At 47.4% G+C, this 15,998-nt stretch overlaps 1 protein-coding gene across 1 annotated transcript in view; it reads right to left on the reverse strand.

The window, feature by feature from the left end:
• Positions 1 to 702: 702 nt before the first annotated feature.
• The window catches only part of MICALL2 (MICAL like 2), a 462,536-nt gene continuing 447,240 nt past the window's right edge, over positions 703 to 15,998 (reverse strand). The window contains exon 18 of the mRNA XM_083711474.1: positions 703 to 808. The gene's annotated coding sequence lies outside the window, so the exon portion shown is untranslated. The remainder of the gene's footprint in view (positions 809 to 15,998) is intronic.

Genomic DNA, 15,998 nt, shown 5'->3' on the forward strand with positions numbered 1-15,998 from the left:
TGGGCGGTGAGGGAACCAAAAACACCACTGGGTTGGCGAAAGCCCCTTTTGTCAATCTATATAGCTCTGTCTTCAATCCAGATTTTAGTTTGCAAAACTCCTCCGTTTTTCTTAAACTTCCACCACTCCATTCCATTCCATACCCTCCCAGCGTGATTTCCTACCAGGGCTGGGTTGAGGTTTGATGAGTCCCTAAGAAGTTACTTGTTAAGTTGTGGGTGTACAACACAGCGATTCTCCAAACAGCTCTTATTCACAGAACAGAACTGAACTGAAGGGTTCAGCCAGCCTGCTTATATAGAGCTCCACTACAACGCAACAGTAACCACTTTCTGTAACTATCCAATCACTGAACGTCACTTTCAATCCCTTATTTGCACATGTGGACCTGAGTGAAAACTATCTACAGTATCCCCCTGCTGGACCAGGGTGAGAACTTCAGCACATAACACTACTGAAGGTAATGGGGCCCTTTATATGTCCAGCTGTCCTTTGTCAACAACAAATGGTCAATGTTTTTTGTGTTGAATATATGCTATATGGTAATTTATGGACCTGATAGGTATCTCAAGCCATTTGCCCATGTTGCCACGCAACCAGTCTGTGCAGAATGTAGGCACCCTATATATAGAAAGGAGCAAACCAGTGATATTTGAGGGAGCAGGCTAGCAAGCGGGGCCTACACAACACAAAACACTGTTGCTGGATGTAGGTTTTATTTTATTTGTTTTTTATCTTATATTTTGGAAATGTACATCCAGTTTTTTTTCCTTTAATTTTTTTGGGGGGGCACCAAGAGAGTGGGGCCCTAAGCTATTGATAGTTTAGCTTATACGTAAATCCGGCACTGCAAATTCCTACACCTATTTCTAAGGTTCCCAATCAGATTATTGGGGAGGAGGACTGTCCTGGAGGCAGAAGGGGGGAAATGCTACAATGCGATTGAGAGAGCAGCTACTCCCCCCACCCATGTCTGTGCTATAATTTGCAGCCAACTTTTGCCTCATGTGCCCCACAACAAGAGGTACATGAGTATCAACCTCTTCTGCAGTGTCTCCCCATTTGTGGAATGCTCTCCCGAGGGAGTTCGCTTCTCAGGTTCATTACATATCTTTAGGCGCCAGGCAAAAACGTTCCTCTGTTCAGCCTTTGGCTGATGAAACAATTTCTAGCCTTTTAAACTGGGTGGGACATTGGTTTTTGTTTATTATCGTGCTATGTATTTCCGTGTTTTTCTATTGTAAATGACCCCGTGGCCCTCACTGCTACTGAGAAAAGGTGCTCATCTGAGGATCCTAACACCTGGGCAGGAAGATATGGCAACCTTATCATATAGGGCAGGCACCCCCAAACTCGGCCCTCCAGATGTTTTGGGACTACAATTCCTATCACCCCTGACCACTGGTCCTGTTAGCTAGGGATGATGGGAGTTGTGGTCCCAAAACATCTAGAGGGCCGAGTTTGGGGGTGCCTGTTATAGGGAGATACAATATTTCAGGCAGCCTTGAGCCCAAGCCCTGTTTAAAAGCCAGTTTTCCCAATTCACTTTTTCTAAAACAATATGCAAATTTAACCTTGGCTGTCCTAAATTCACATTTGATGAATTTTGCCAGCCATGTCTCCAGCCAAAAAGCGCATATACTGGAGGTAAAAGAGTCTGTACATTAGTGAAAATACATTAGTATTTTCAATATGCAAAATATGCAAAATAGTATTTTCAACATGCAAAAAGTACCGTATTTTTTGCTCTATAAGACTCACTTTTTCCCTCCTAAAAAGTAAGGGGAAATGTGTGTGCGTCTTATGGAGCGAATGCAGGCTGCGCAGCTATCCCAGAAGCCAGAACAGCAAGAGGGATTGCTGCTTTCACTGCACAGCGATCCCTCGTGCTGTTCTGGCTTCTGAGATTCAGAATATTTTTTTTCTTGTTTTCCTCCTCCAAAAACTAGGTGCGTATTGTGGTCTGGTGCGTCTTATAGAACGAAAAATATGGTATTTTCAATATGCAAACAATATGCAGAAATGCATTCCGCTGGGGGAAATTGCTTCGCAGAAGTGTGCCTATTAGGCAGAAATGCATGCGGTAGGATAAAAATTGCACTCATACGCCGATGAATTTCTATGAGGACGTCCATGCGATCTAGCAATGTTTAGAACTGAATGCAAGACTGGGGAAATGACAAACACAGAGGAACCATATTTGACACAGTCGCCCATCCCTGGGCTAAGGGACTCACACACCCAGCTGATGGGGGAATTGCTTGAATCCAGCCTAAATTCGTCCCCCTAGAGCGGGAAGAGAAAGAAGGTGGAGCGGCTGCGAAAGTTATTTGGCTTATGTTGTTACCCAGGCTAAGACCTGGATCACGGTCTGTGGGGGTTTGATAGAGGAGGAGCCCCTATGCAGATAACAAAGGGGACGGTTGTGCGGCGGATTTGCGATTCTTAAGGAAGACTGCAAATCCAAGCGGGGAAGGAGCCCATCTGGCAGAGGCAGGCATCTTAAACAGAAAAAGGAGGATTTAGAAATTAGCTGAGGTCTTAAGTGGTATTTTTAGATGCTTTCCCCTCTCCTGACAGGTTGGGCTCCTGAGATCCAGAAGAAAAGCTCCAGACCCGGCTTCATTCAGGAAAGGATCACACAGCGAGGTGAAGGATTACAGGCTGGCTAGCTTAGCGGCCGAGGAATGAGAAAGAGTTAGAAATGATTTGCAGGGATTTAAGCATGGGGGAAAGTGCCTGAAAAGCAGAATTTAATTAGCGGCAGGCAGCCTGAATTTAGAAGGCGGAAAGTTGCACCTAACAAGCGCCCAAGTATTGGAGGGCTTTTTACGTAGCTAGGTAGAACGTGCTTTAGGGAGGTTGAATTTATGTGTCCATGTATTGTCTCTTCTTCGATGCAGCCTTTATTCACTGGGTCCAAGGTGGCAGCTTCATACAATCTAATTTTTTAAAAAAATTATACTTAATTGATTAAAAATTTGCATGTCTATACAAACATTTGTGTATTTGCTCTTCACAGGTAAAGAAAAAGTAAAATTATATAGAAAATAGAAGATTATAAAGGATTTTAAAAAAAGAAGAAAGAAAAGTGAGAAGAAAGAAAAAAGATAAAAAGTAGAGAAGTCAAAAAAAGGAAAAAAGACAAGGCAAAATTATTTACATAGTCAAAGTGTTCATCAACACTGTCAGGACTGCCGCTAGGTCCCAGCTCACAGAGGACCAACGCCCAGTGGATATTATATACAAAAGTCTTTATTGAAGTTTAGTTTCCATTTCCAAGCTCTGGGCGCGCAGACCCACGTCTTAACGCTAGACCGGCTAAGTCCCCTCTGACTCGCTGCTAAAGCCACACCAGTTTAAGATTCTCGCTTTGCTCCACCTCCTACGCTGCTCCTTCCTACGCTGGGTCCTTCTGCCCTCTGGGGTTATCTCCTTCCTTGATTCCTCTGAAGCTGACCCCCCTGAGTCCCGCCCTTCCTTCCGGCGGGCTTTAGGACCTGGCTCCCTGTCAGGACTCCCTGCTGTGCCGCTCGCCTGTACATTTGAACTTGGCGCGCGCGCCCAGCCGGTAACCTTCCTTCTGACCGTTTCCCCGCTTCCGGATGTGGGCGTGGCCAGCCCTGCCGCCTCTCCTCCCGCTGGTGGCAAGAACACTGGTTCCGACTCCTGGGACTCCCCCTCCCCACTGCGCTCTGGTGGGGAAGCTGGTCCCGATTTCCAACTGCTGCTCAGGGACTCCCCGCTGGCCCCTCCCTCTTGAGGTTTCTCCCCTGGAATCTCCCTTGCTCTGGCCATCGGTGCTCCCTTCTGCGAGTCTTCCGATTCACTAGAGAGGCTTGCGGAATGACTCTGGCAGCTGTCACTTCCTGCTCCCCCTTCGTCCTCTTCCTCCTCACTCTCCATTTGCTCCCCCTCCTGTGTCTCTCCTTCTGAACCCCTGACAAACACAATCCTTCCCATCGTTCTCATTATACTGCTATATAAACATTCTTTTTTACACAGATTTGTATTTGTCATATCGTTTCTTTCTAGTTTGTATACACTCCTTTAATCTTTCTCTTTACAAATATCACTCAGTTTCTGCTAATATGGAATTATTTGTACAATAAAGTTTTACATAATTCTTGAATGTTATCCATTCTCTCGTTGTTTTTTGTTTTGACAGTGGCGTAGCGTGGGGGGTGCAGGGGGGGCCGGCCGCACCGGGCGCAACATCTGGGGGTTAGGGTTAGGGATAGGGTTAGGGGGCGCAAATCCAGGGTTAGGGGGCGCAAATTACTTGCCTTGCCCCGGGTGCTGACAACCCACGCTACGCCACTGTGTTTTGATATTCCTCTAAATTTTAAAACATGTCAGATCTGTTCAGCGGCAGGAGGTGGCAGCCACGCTGGGTTCTCCCACACATCGTGGGTGCCTACCGCACGTGAGTGACGTCACAAGTGTCACACTCATGACATCACACAGCATGTCGCATGCATGACATCACATGGTGCAGCTGTGACTAGCCCCATTGGGCTTCGGCGCACCATGTGATGTCATGCGCACACCGCATGGGGTCACTCAGCCGGGCACCCACAGTAAAAATTTTGTAGGTGCCTTGGCCCCCGGATCCCACAGAGATGGTGTCTATGGGAAGTGGGCACAGGAAGAGAAAGACAGCAGGCAGTTAAAGACTTTTTGGAACAAGGCATCTTTGACCTGAGCCCAGGAGGTTGTCAATAACTTATCGGGCAGGGGAGCATTGCACAATGGAGGTGCCACAACCAAAAAGGCCCTGCTTCCAAATGGAAGTCAATCTTCCTTCAGACAAGGTAGCCCACCAGAACAAGGTGTCCCATATATTTTGGGCCTAGAAGTAAACTTTTACCTTGCTCTATAAAAGAGCAATGGAAACATGTTTGTAACCCACCTTTCCCTTTGAGAACTTCTTATGGAAAAGTGGTATAAAGGTAAAGGAACCCTGACCATTAGGTCCAGTCGTGGCTGACTCTGGGGTTGCGGCGCTCATCTCGCTTTATTGGCCTAGGGAGCCGGCATACAGCTTCCAGGTCATGTGGCCAGCATGACTAAGCCACTTCTGGTGAACCAGAGCAGCACACGGAAACACCGTTTACCTTCCCGCTGGAGTGGTACCTATTTATCTACTTGCACTGGCGTGCTTTCAAACTGCGAGGTTGGCAGGAGCAGGGACCAAGCATCGGGAGCTCCCCCCGTCACAGGGATTCGAACCGCCAACCTTCTGATCGGCAAGTCCTAGGCTCTGTGGTTTAACCCACAGCGCCACCCGCGTCCCGAAAAGTGGTATAGAAATAGTTTAAAGAAAGTCTACAGAAAGTTCTCTCCTTAGTGTCCTACCACCAAGCCCTGGGCGGTGAACCTTCCTCCTCTAGGGATTCCCGTGGGGATTCCCCGCGCTGGTACCTCCCAGCGCTCTTCGTCATCTAGCCAGTCCCTGACAGCACCCCCTGCTCCAGAAAAAAAATCCCTTTAACACAACAGCCACGTTAGTGTCTCAGTCTTGTGCTGAGCAACAGTGAGTGAGCTTGCGAGTGGGAGACCAGCCAAGCAACAGAGTCTCAGGGGTAAAGGTAAAGGATCCCTGGACGTTTAAGTCCAGTCAAAGACAACTCTGGGGTTGCAGCACTCATCTTGCTTTCAGGCCAAGGGAGCCGGTGTTTCTCCACAGACAGATTTCCGGGTCATGTAGCCAGCAGGACTAAACCGCTTCTGGTGCAACGGAACACCGTGATGGAAGCCACAGCGCACGGAAACGCCGTTTACCTTCCCGCCGGAGCAGTACCTATTTATCTACTTGCACTGGTGTGCTTTTGAACTGCTAGGTTGACTGGAGCTGGGACAGAGCAACGGAAGCTCACTCTGTCGCAGGGATTCGAACCACTGACCTTCTGACTGGCAAGCCCAAGAGGCTCAGTGATTTAGACCACAGCGCACTTGCCTGTAGGCAGAATCCGTATCCAAAGTCATGTGCAGTCCTAGGGTCAGGAAACAGCAGTTCATGTGGTCAGACAGTCCAGGGGTCAGGAAGCCAATGATCAAAACAGCAAGAAGCAGCAAAGTTGAGCCAGGAACAGCGAGTGTTGTTTCTAGCATCTAACTGAGGCTGGGCCACAGAGAGGTTAGGCTGGCCTCAACCAGAGCCAGGGCTTTTTTGGCTGAGGCCCCGATCTGGTGGAACGCTCTGTCACAAGAGACTAGGGCCCTGCGGGACTTGACAACTTTCTGCAGGGCCTGCAAGACAGAGCTGTTCCACCAGGCCTTTGGCCAGGGCACAGTCTGACCCCCTCTCTCCTGTAAACCTCATAGAATTCTAGCCCAATGGTTGCCATTAATTTGACTCTGAATTGATTTTAGAATGAATTGATTTTAGAATGTATTTCAATTAACTGATTGTGATTTTATGTAAACTGTGTTGTTTTTACTGTTGTTAGCTGCTCTGAGCCTGGCTTCGGCTGAGGAGGGCGGGATATAAATAATATTTATTTATTTATTTATTTATTTATTTATATTATTATTATTATTATTATTATTATTATTATTATTATTATGAAGGCTGAAGCCAGCTGGTTCTCATCAATGCCTTCTCCTCTGAGTCCTTGAAGGATGGTCAGCTGCAGGTGGAGTCACTTCGCTTTCTCCCCCCTTCAGGCGGCTGTTCAGCAGGCGAAGCTGACTTCTGGCCTATGACACTTAGAAATTGCTACGTTTTACACGACCTGGGACACGGCTGGCGCTGTGGGTTAAACCACAGAGCCTAGGACTTGCTGATTAGAAGATTGGCGGTTCAAATCCCCACGACGGGGCGAGCTCCCATTGTTTGGTCCCTGCTCCTGCCAACCTAGCAGTTCGAAAGCACGTCAAAGTGCGAGTAGATAAATAGGTACCACTCTGGCGGGAAAGTAAACGGCGTTTCCGTGCGCTGCTCTGGTTTGCCAGAAGGGGCTTAGTCATGCTGGCCATATGACCCGGAAGCTGTACGCCAGCTCCCTCGGCCAGTAAAGCGAGATGAGCACTGCAACCCCAGAGTCAGCCACAACTGGACCTAATGGTCAGGGGTCCCCTTTACACGACCTGAGTACTTGAAGCGCCCAGAGGGAGGGCGAGGAGGAAAGGTGGAAAAATGTTGCATGCCTTTGTGCTGTGGTGTGAAAAGCACAGGGTGCTACTGCTGTGTTTGATCTCGCTCACGATAGCAGTGTCACGTCGCCACATACAAATAGGTCATACACTCCATAGTCTAATATGGTGATTTTTTGGACCCTCTTGGCAGGGGCCAGTTTCAGCAACTCCTAGTTTCAGCCTCTACCTTTCCTCTTAGAGAAGTCACTGCAACTCCTGGATCATGCAGTAATTTGTTACAGTGGGGGTTAAGTCAAATGCGTTACCTCTAAAGGTGAGCTTTATGGGGTTCCAGACTCAAGGGGAGAAAGGGAAAGTCATTTGGGTGGGCTTTATTTGTCCCCCCCAACCCCTTGTAAATTTAGGCTTGGCCTCCATGTTGCCTGATCAGCAGTAACTGGAAAATAGGATCAGACCTACACTTAGGGGAGGAGTGACGGCAGATTTCTTTCTGTTGCTGCACATTTTGCTTAGCATAATTTAAAATACAACACAAACTAATAAAATTAAGGGCAGTATATAACTCCAGGAACACCATAAAAAGAATGCTAACCTGTAGGATAAATATATAACACTTTAGCCCGGGGGGAAGATTGCAAATAAAAGAGAAATATGAGAAGAGCAATTCTGGGTTAATAAATAACCTTAAAGAGAAATAATGAAGAGGAGTTCTACAACTTTAATGGCCTTCTTAAGATTCATTATTTTGAAAATAGCTTTTCTCCTCTCTCTCTCTCTCTCTCTCTCTCTCTCTCTCTCTCTCTCTCTCTCTCCTCCTAGATACACACAAATCCACAAATTTGCAGACAGAAGCTCTTGGGCAGCATCTGGACAAGGGAGTGTAATTTATCACCTAACAGTGGCGGCAACAGAAAGGGAACTTGACTTCTCAGGGACAGCTGAAACAAGCAGGGACATCTTAGAGACCAACTAAGAACAAACTTAGATGGTCTCTGAGGCCCTGCTGGACAATTTTTTAAATTTATTTTGACTGCGTCAGACCAACACGGCTACCTACCTAAATCTAGAAGCAGGGACACTGTTTGATTAACCCAGGGGTTGGGGAACCTGTCACCTTCCTGAGGCTGTTGGACTCCAGCTCCCATCAGCCCCAGCCAGCACGACCCATTGCCAGGAATGATGGGAGTTGGAGTCTAGCGACATCTGGAGGGCCACCAGTTCCTCATCCCTGGAGCAAGTGCTTGAAGACTTGACTTTCAGCAAAGCATGTGAGCAGATGCCAGTGTGGTGTAGTGGTTAAGAGCGGTGGACTCGTAATCTGGTGAACTGGGTTCGCTTCCCCGCTCCTCCACCTGCAGCTGCTGGGTGACCTTGGGCCAGTCACACTTCTCTGAAGTCTCTCAGCCCCACTCACCTCACAGAGTGTTTGTTGTGGGGGAGGAAGGGAAAGGAGAATGTTAGCCGCTTTGAGACTCCTTCGGGTAGTGATAAAGCGGGATATCAAATCCAAACTCCTCTTCCTCCTCCTCCTCCTCCTCCTCCTCCTCCTCTTCTTCTTCTTCTTCGGATGCTTCAGAAAAAGAGGCGCCTTGGAGAGCTTAGCTGTGGAATCCTAAGTGTGGCACTTAAAAGTAACTCCTGTTGTAAATAAAATCTGCCCTTTTTCCATTATGGGGTATCCAAGAGCCCGTATAGAGTGCTTACATGGGTTCCCTATTGGTAGGAAAAAATAACAGGCCAACTAGAGAATATTGAGAAGCAAAGCAGCTCGTAAGCCTGATCTTTATTGAACTGTTGCAACAGGGTGCTCCCTTCACACGCAGGAGAGGAGGAGGACCCGGAACCAAGGTGTGCCTGCCCTTATATAGACATTTTAAATTCCCTGCCCTGGAGCTCAAGACCACCCCTCCATACATCATACACACATCCCAGAAGGGGTGTAACCCAAGACCACCCCCCACAAACATCATACCTACATCACAGAAAAGGCGGTCTACAACAGAAATTTGAGTGTTGTTGTTTTTCCTGTCTGGCAGGTTATCTGATAATGCCTTATCTGATTGTCTTTCCTGGTAGTCTGGCCATTCCTTTGAGATGGTGATCACCCAATTCCTGAGACAATGGGAAGGTTCTCTGATCCCCTCTCTCCTTGCAGAGAAAACATTTGGTCAGTTTGGAAGTCAAAATGGTTTCAGGACTGACTTCCTGTGCTGATCTATGTACGTGCTTGGTTGGTACATTTATGAACATTATATATATATTTATATATATATATATATATATATATATACACCGTATTTTTCGCCCCATAGGACGCACCGGCCCATAGGACGCACCTAGTTTTTTGGGGGGGAAATAAAGGAAAAAACTTTTATTTCCCCCCCAGGTGCGCTGCGCTAATCCCGAAGCTTGGGGAGAGCGGAGTTCAGCGCGCCCCAAGCTTCTGGGTGCTGGCAAGGTCTCCGCTAGCCCTGGGAGAGCTGCGCAGCTCTCCCAGGGCTAGCGGAGCACTGCGCTAATCCCGAAGCTTGGGGCATGCGGAGCTCAGCGCCCCCCAAGCTTCTGAGTGCCGGCAAGGTCTCCGCTAGTTGTGGGAGAGCCACGCTGCTCTCCCACGGCTAGCGGAGCGCTGCGCTAATCCCGAAGCTTGGGGCATGCGGAGCTCAGCGCCCCCCAAGCTTCTGAGTGCCGGCAAGGTCTCCGCTAGCTGTGGGAGAGCCACGCTGCTCTCCCACGGCTAGCGGAGCGCTGCGCTAATCCCGAAGCTTGGGGCGAGTGGAGCTCAGCGCGCCCCAAGCTTCTGGGTGCCGGCAAGGTCTCCGCTAGCCTTTGGAGAGCTGGGTCTCCCACGGCTAGTGGATAGCTTCCTGAAGCCTGGAGAGCGAGAGGGGTCGGTGCGCACCGACCCCCCTCGCTCTCCAGGCTTCAGGGAAAGCCTGCATTCGCCCCATAGGATGCACACACATTTCCCCTTCATTTTTGGAGGGGAAAAAGTGCGTCTTATAGGGCGAAAAATACGGTGTATATATATATATATGACCTTAAATGTTATTATTACACTCCCATTGAAATCATAGAGTTGGAAGAGACCCTGAGGATCATCTAGTCCACCCCCCCCCCCAATGCAGGAATATGCAGCTGTTCCTTACGGGGATCAAACCTGCAACCTTGGCACTATCACCATGACACTCTAGCCAACTGAGTGGTGTAGGGCTGTAGCCTAAAGGTGTGTTTGACCAGCAGGGTTGCAAAGGTCAGGAGCCTCCCAGAACCTGAGATCTTGGGGACCAAACATGAGACCCAGGGGAGGGCCCTGGTGATTTTTGCTCTGTGCTCCCTTTCACCACTTCGCCATGGAGACGGAGGTTAATTGGGGAGAAGGCTGCAGAGGAGAGCAGGCCTTCCGCACGTGAGAGTCTATGAAATAATTTGCAACTGGCTTTTGATAGGGTTGAAGCTTGCAAGTGGGGAGTATGGTTGTTAACACAGAAATCTGAGGGCTCCCTTGGACAAAAAACAAGGACACCAGCCAGGAATACCAGAGCAAAACAGCAGCCAGTAGGCTTGGTCTTTATTGAAGACTGTCGCAACAGGACTCCCACCTGCCACAAGGTGGAACAAGATGGAAGCCCCAAACAAAAGAGCCCCCAAATTTTTATTAGCTATTAATCCCCATGTTACACCCCCAAACTACATCACCAATACATCATGGTTACCTCATGAAAGGGGATGTCTGGTGGCAGTAATCTGAGCATCCTGGACCCTGCCCCATGGTTCTCCTTGCCCTCCACCAAACACCCATCAAGTGAAACAAAAGAGACATTTATATTTCCCTGTTTCCCAGCCAAGTTCATCACACCCTTTTGTCTTCATCTGGGTTTGTTATTTCTGGAATGGCTACCTGTCTGGCACCCAGGTATCAGGATGCCAGGGATTATCCCTCAGGCAGAGGGGCTGCTGAGTAGCTGAGCTCACATGTCTATATGAATTTTTGAAGTTTTCCCAGTGAGCCAGTACATAGATATATTTATCACTGAATTCTTACATTTGGTTGTTGTTGTTGTTTAGTCCTGTCCGACTCTTCGTGACCCCCTGGACCAGAGCACGCCAGGCACTTCTGTCTTCCACTGCCTCCCGCAGTTTGGTCAGACTCATGTTTGTAGCTTCGAAGACACTATCCAACCATCTCGTCCTCTGTGGTCCCCTTCTCCTTGTGCCCTCCATCTTTCCCAACATCAGGGTCTTTTCCAGGGAGTCTTCTCTTCTCATGAGGTGGCCAAAGTATTGGAGCCTCAGCTTCAGGATCTGTCCTTCCAGTGAGCACTCAGGGCTGATTTCCTTCAGAATGGATAGGTTTGATCTTCTTGCAGTCCATGGGACTCTCAAGAGTCTCCTCCAGCACCAGAATTCAAAAGCATCCATTCTTCGGTGATCAGCCTTCTTTATGGCCCAGCTCTCACTTCCATACATCACTACTGGGAAAACCATAGCTTTTACTATACGGACCTTTGTTGGCAAGGTGATGTCTCTACTTTTTAAGATGCTGTCTAGGTTGGTCATTGCTTTCCTCCCAAGAAGCAGGCGTCTCTTAATTTCGTGGCTGCTGTCACCATCTGCAGTGATCATGGAGCCCAAGAAAGTAAAATCTCTCACTGCCTCCATTTCTTCTCCTTCTATTTGCCAGGAGGTGATGGGACCAGTGGCCATGATCTTCGTTTTTTTGATGTTGAGCTTCAGACCATATTTTGCGCTCTCCTCTTTCACCCTCAATAAAAGGTTCTTTAATTCCTCCTCACTTTCTGCCATCAAGGTTGTGTCATCTGCATATCTGAGGTTGTTGATATTTGTTCCAGCAATCTTAATTCCGGCTAGGGATTCATCCTTTCCGTACTCCTTTCCCAATTTTGAACCAATCAGTTGTTCCATATCCAGTTCTAACTGTAGCTATCATGCAGCAAAGGCCCTTTGAATAGATAGGAAGAAACTGTGATGAAGTGTTTTGTGGGGACAAATCACAAAAGTCACAAAAGTGATTGTGCTGATTTTGGTAGTGGGCTGCATGTGCATGATATCTGCTGCAGGGGCAAACACCCCCCCCCCAATACATAAATTCCTGCAACATGGTCCTCTTAATTTTTTAAAAAGTTGAAATTTCAAGCTAGAGATTCAAGTCCTCCCCTTGCCACCCGGAGACTTCGGGTCAGCCCTAGAGATCCGGCAACCCTGCTGACTGGCAATGGGGCTACAATCTGAATTTTCCTCGGCAACCTCAGCGTTGCTTTAAATGGGCTCCTGTTTACTCAAACATCCAGACACTAAGCAAATTAAGATGTGCTTCACTTGAACAACGTCACAAAATCGTGTGCTCTTGTATAAAAACTTTCTTCTAGGGACAGCACTGCTCTGCCCTTTTTCATCCAGTTAATATTCGATCCTGGAGGCCACCAAATGATTATTACAGGATAGACGCCTGAAAGCAGAGGAACCACGCATGAGTTACAGATAGGTAGCCGTGTTGGTCTGCCATAGTCAAAACAAAAGAAAAAAAATCCTTCCAGTAGCACCTTAAAGACCAACTAAGTTAGTTCTAGGTATGAGCTTTCGTGTGCATGCACACTTCTTCAGATACACACTGTATCTGAAGAAGTGTGCATGCACACGAAAGCTCACGCATGAGTGTGTACATTGCATTTGCACCTATCACCCACTAGGTGTCGCCAGTTCATTGTGGATGGGTTCTCTAAAGTCTTGACTCTGTTTAATAGGAACATATTGGTATGCATGCAAACTGAAGTGGTTTGGTTGACAGTGGTTTATTTTTAATTATCCGTCATTGGTTATCATAAAGTATTGGCATTACCTTTGCAGTTATCATCCCCGCATCATCTTAACTGCTTCAGTTTTTAAATGATCATATTGACAATAATCTGTTTTCATGTATTGTTTATGGTATTTTTCAAATCTATTCCCATGACAGTTTACAAAAAGATTAAAACAGTAAAAATATTTTTCCATCTATAAGACGCCCCCATGTATAAGACACCCCCTATTTTGGGGAACTTGGATTTAAGAAAATAGGGGGAGGTGGCCTCTGTGTATAAGACACCCCCACATTTTTGACATTATTTTTAAGGGGGGAAACCTAGTCTTATACACGGAAAAATTCAATCTCTCTCTCTCTCTCTCTCTCTCTCTCTCTCTCTCTCTCACACACACACACACACACACAAACACACACACACACACACACACACACACAGAGGCCAAAGGCCATGAACTCAGAAAAACAACCTAAAACAATAAACAGCATTAAAGTCAGAACCCCAAAGCTTAGGTAAATAAAAGGGGCTTGTTTGGTGCCAAAAGAGGGTGCCACCACTGAGAAGGCCATGCTCTTCACCCCAAATGATGGGGACACCCATAGGAGGACTACCGTTGAACATCTGATGGGCACCAGGTTGATGAAGGCTACTGTAGTGTAGAAGATTCTATTCTGTGAATCGTAGAACTGTAGAATTGGAAGGGACCGCAAGGGTCATCTAGCCCAACCTTCTCCACTGCAGGAATCACAGCTCAAGAACCCCTGAAAACCTCCATAGAATGAGAGTCCACGACCTTCCAAGGAAGTCCATTCTGCTCTTACCATCAGAAAGGTATTCCAAATATTTATTTGGAATCTCCTTTCTGGTCATTTGCTCCCTCTTCCATGTGACAGCCCTTCAGATATTTGAAGATGGCTATTCTGTCCCCTCTCGGTCTTCTCTTCTCTGGGCTAAACAAACCCAACTCCCTCAACCATTCCTCATAAGTCCAGGCCGTTGATTATCTTGGTCGCCCTCTTCTGCACACCTTCCAGAATAGAAAGGCTATTCTCCATGAGAGGGTCCATCTTTGGAAACGTTTGGTCCAAAGATGGATCGTGAACAATTTTAGCAAACACACTTCTTTGGCGATCACTCGTAGCCGAGTAAGATTGTCTTCCATAAACACGGTTTTAACAATGAGTCCGTAAGCGACTGCGGAGGCTGATTCTGGATCCACACGTCCTTCCACACTAGCACGTTTCTCCCTTGCGTCCTGAGTTCGAGTGTCTTCAAAGCCCATGACGCCTTTGGTGAAGACTGTTCTTCAACTGGAGCGTTTGCAGGCCAGTGTTTCCCAGTTGTCGGTGTTTATACTACCTTTTTAAAGATTTGCCTTGAGACAGTCTTTAAACCTCTTTTGTTGACCACCAGCATTACGCTTTCCATTTTTAAGTTCGGAATTGAGTAGTTGCTTTGGAAGATGATCATCAGGCATCCAAACAACATGACTGGTCCAACGAAGTTGATGTTGAAGAATCATTGCTTCAACACTGAGAAACCCAAAGCACGATGTGTGTTGCTGCTTTCCAATGGGTAGCAAAGGTAAAGGGACCCCTGACCATTAGGTCCAGTTGTGGCCGACTCTGGGGTTGCAGCGCTCATCTCGCTTTACTGGCCAAGGGAGCCGGCGTACAGCTTCTGGGTCATGTGGCCAGCATGACTAAGCCGCTTCTGGCGAACCAGAGCAGCGCACGGAAACGCCGTTTACCTTCCCACCAGAGTGGTACCTCTTTATCTACTTGTACTTTGAGGTGCTTTGAACTGCTAGGTTGGCAGGAGCAGGGACTGAGCAATGGGAGCTCACCCCGTCGCAGGGATTCGAACCGCCAACCTTCTGATTGGCAAGTCCTAGGCTCTATGGTTTAACCCACATTAGCTGCTTTCCAATGGGCAGAAACTGATCCACTGGAAAGAGGAGAGAGATTTGGACAAAAGGTGGCAGCAGTGCCTTCTCTTTAGCCTGAGATGCCTCTCCAGTTAATGCTGCCCGTCTCCCTCTAATCATAAAATGTAAGTTTGTAAATCACAGAGCTGGATTGGAAGTATATTGCGGGCCTCCTTGCCAAATTGATATTTTAGCAACAACAGTAAACTTTTGCTGATGGCTGATAATTTGAGGCGCCTGCGCCAGATGAAAAATTCATAATAGCTTGGGCCGACTGGAATATGGACAAATTATATTTAATGCTCAGAGTTGTAAAGCAATTTGCTCCAGGGCACCGATATAATAATAAATATAAGGACATGGTAAATGGAATCAGGCTAGCCAGGTGCCCTGGGCCTATAGAGATAGCTAGATAATGCATGCAGCGCTTAGGAGATAACAATAGCTTGGATTGCTGGAACTTTGCAGTCATTTTTCCAGGAAAGCCCAGGGAACATGAACCAGAATCCATACCTGATTGTATATGAAAGTACAGTAGCCTTCGTCAACCTGGTGCCCGTCAGATGTTCAATGGTAGTCCTCCTCATCTAGGGTGTCCCCATCATCTAGGGTGAAGAGCGTTGCCTTCTCAGTGGTGGCACCCCTCTTATTGTTCTTTTGGCACCAAACAAGCCCCTTTTATTTCCCTAAGCTTTGGGGATCTGACTTTAATGCTGTTTATTGTTTTAGGTTGTTTTTATGAGTTTGTGGCTTTTTTAGCCTGTGTGTGAGAGATCGTAGGAGATAACAGTATCTTGGATTTGTGGAAGTTTGCAGTTGTTTCCCTAGAAAAGTCCAAGGAACACAATCCAGAATCCATACCAGGGTGCATATGAAAGTACACCTTCAACCTGGCGCCTTTCTGATGTTTTTGACGACAACTCCCAGGAGCCCCAGCCAGCAGGGACCTCAAGGGTGACCGACTGGACCCAGGTGCAAAATTCAGAGGGGTGGGTAAGAACGTAGAACCGAGGACCAGAGTGTCTCAATGCATGCTGGGCCCACAAATTTATTTTCAGCCCTAGAGCTCTTGTGCTTAGAGTCCTTCCACATAGAAATCCACTCCTGGTTTTCACTTCAAGCTTCCTTCATTTCAGCCGCCTAACTTA

This window comes from Podarcis gaigeae, assembly GCF_964106915.1.
Source record: "Podarcis gaigeae genome assembly, chromosome: 14".
NCBI lineage: Eukaryota > Metazoa > Chordata > Lepidosauria > Squamata > Lacertidae > Podarcis > Podarcis gaigeae.